Below are 2,482 nucleotides of genomic sequence, written 5' to 3' on the forward strand. Positions count from 1 at the left end.
CTCATTACAGTCTTACTGTGCCCATCATTGCCGCCTTACTGTGCCCTCATTGCAGCTTCACCGTGCCCTTATTGCAGCCTTACTGTGCCCATCATTGCCGCCTTACCGTGTCCTCATTGCAGCCTCACCATCGTTGCAGCCTTACTGTGCCCATCTTTGCAGCTTCACATGCCCATCATTGCAGCCTCACCGTGCCCATCACTGTGCCCATCATTGCCGCCTTACTGTGCCCTCATTGTAGCCTTACTGTGCCCTCATTGCAGCCTCACCATGCCCTCATTGCAGTCTCACTGTGCCCATCTCATTACCGCCTTACTGTGCCCTCATTGCAGCCTCACCGTGCCCTCATTGCAGCCTTACTGTGCCCTCATTGCAGCCTCACCTGCCCTAATTGCAACCTTACTGTGCCCTCATTGCAGCCTCACCGTGCCCATTGTTGCCACCTTACTGTGCCCATCATGCCGCCTTACTGTGCCCATCATTGCCACCTTACTGTGCCCTCATTGCAGCCTCACCTTGCCCTCATTGCAGTCTCACCATGCCCATCTCATTGCCGCCTTACTGTGCCCTCATTGCAGCCTCACCGTGCCCTAATTGCAGCCATACTGTGCCCTCATTTCAGCCTCACCATGCCCTAATTGCAACCTTACTGTGCCCTCATTGCAGCCTCACCGTGCCCACCATTGCCGCCTTACTGTGCCCATCATTGCCGCCTTACCGTGCCCTCATTGCATCCTCACCGTGCCCTCACTGCAGCCTTATTGTGACCTCATTGTAGCCTCACTGTGCCTTCATGACAGCCTCACCATTGTTGCAACCTTAGCGCTGTGTCACGGAGCTGAGTGTGTTCTGCAGCGCTATGACAAAAGTCCCGCTCTCCTCCTAGACCAGCTCGTGTGATAGACAGAACACTGCGTCTATCACACAAGCTGGTCTAGGAGGAGGGCAGAACTTTTGTCATGGCACGGCAGAACATTTCACAGCTCCGTGACACAGCGGTTTCCCACTGTGCCTGTGCATGGGCAGGAGGGAGGGAAGGGGAGTGCTGCGCTGCAGCCACGCATGGCATAGATCCAAAGCGGCCCCAGGGCAGGCAGCCTACCGGGAAATATCCCGGTATCCCAGTAGGCCAGTCCAGCCCTGTTGGGGGGGGCACATGGGGGGGCCAGTATGATGTTGGGGGGGTCAGGGCCCCCTGTGTCCCCAGGCTGGTGACAACTCTGGACACGTGGCCACTCATTAAAATTAGAAGAAAAGAGGTTTAACCTTAACCACCTCTCACCCAGCCACTGCACATATACGGCCGGGTGGGCGCTTCCTCCATCTGAGTGGACGTTCAGGCGCAATCCCGATGCGCTTGTGTCTTCCAGACACGGTGCATCTCCAATCGACAGGAGGGCTCTGTGATTGGCCCTCCTGATCACATGATGGCTGTGTCCAATCACAGCCATCATGTGATGTAAATAGAGAGCCAGTTGCTAGGCGATCGGCTCTCCTCTCCTCACACGGAAGTTGTCAGGAAGGAGAGGAGGGGGATTGCTGAAGCCAGCCGGTGATTAGTGAGTATGAGCTGTTTTTTACAGCTTTTTACACACTGATCACCGGCCCAGTGTCCCCACACAATGTAAAATCACAATTTCCCCAAAATAGTGTCCCCAAAACACTGTCCCCACACACATGTCCCCTCACATGTCCCCACACAGTAAAATCACCTGTCCCCCACATATGTAACAGTAAAAACATATGTCCCAATGATCATCTGCACAAAATTGTCTGTGATCATCTACGCACATCTGTACATGATCATCTGCATACATATGTCTGTGAAACCACAAACCAATTATTATACACTTAACATGATTTGTTTTTACCAAAGACATGTAGCAGAATACATTTTGGCTTAAATTTATGACAAAATTAGATTTTATTGGATTTCTTTTAAAACAGAAAGTAGAGAATATTGTTTTATTTTTTTTTAATTTCCACTCTTTTTTTTTGCTTATATTGCAAAAAATAGAAAACTGATTTGTGAATAAATACCACCAAAAGAAAGCTCTATTTTGGTGAACAAAATGATAAAAATTTCATTTGGGTACTGTTTTGCTTGACTGCGCAATTCTTTTTGAAAGTGCAAGAGCGCTGAAAGCTGAAAATTGGCCTGGGAAGGAAAGGGGCGAAAGTGCCCAGTATTGAAGTGGTTAAACTACGTAGAGGGTTCTTTACAGTAAGAGCAGCAAGGATGTGGAATTACCTTCCACAGGCGGTGGTCTCAGCGGGGAGCATCGATAGTTTCAAAAACTATTAGATAAGCATCTGAACGACCACAACATACAGGGATATACAATGTAATACTGACATGTAATCACACACATAGGTTGGACTTGATGGACTTGGGTATTTTTTTAACCTTACCTACTATGTAACCTACTATGTAACTATGTAGCTATTTAAGTTGCTTTGTAGTTCATAGAGAGTAGACATG

This window comes from Aquarana catesbeiana, linkage group LG13 (genome assembly GCF_042186555.1).
Source record: "Aquarana catesbeiana isolate 2022-GZ linkage group LG13, ASM4218655v1, whole genome shotgun sequence".
Classification (NCBI taxonomy): Eukaryota; Metazoa; Chordata; class Amphibia; order Anura; family Ranidae; genus Aquarana; species Aquarana catesbeiana.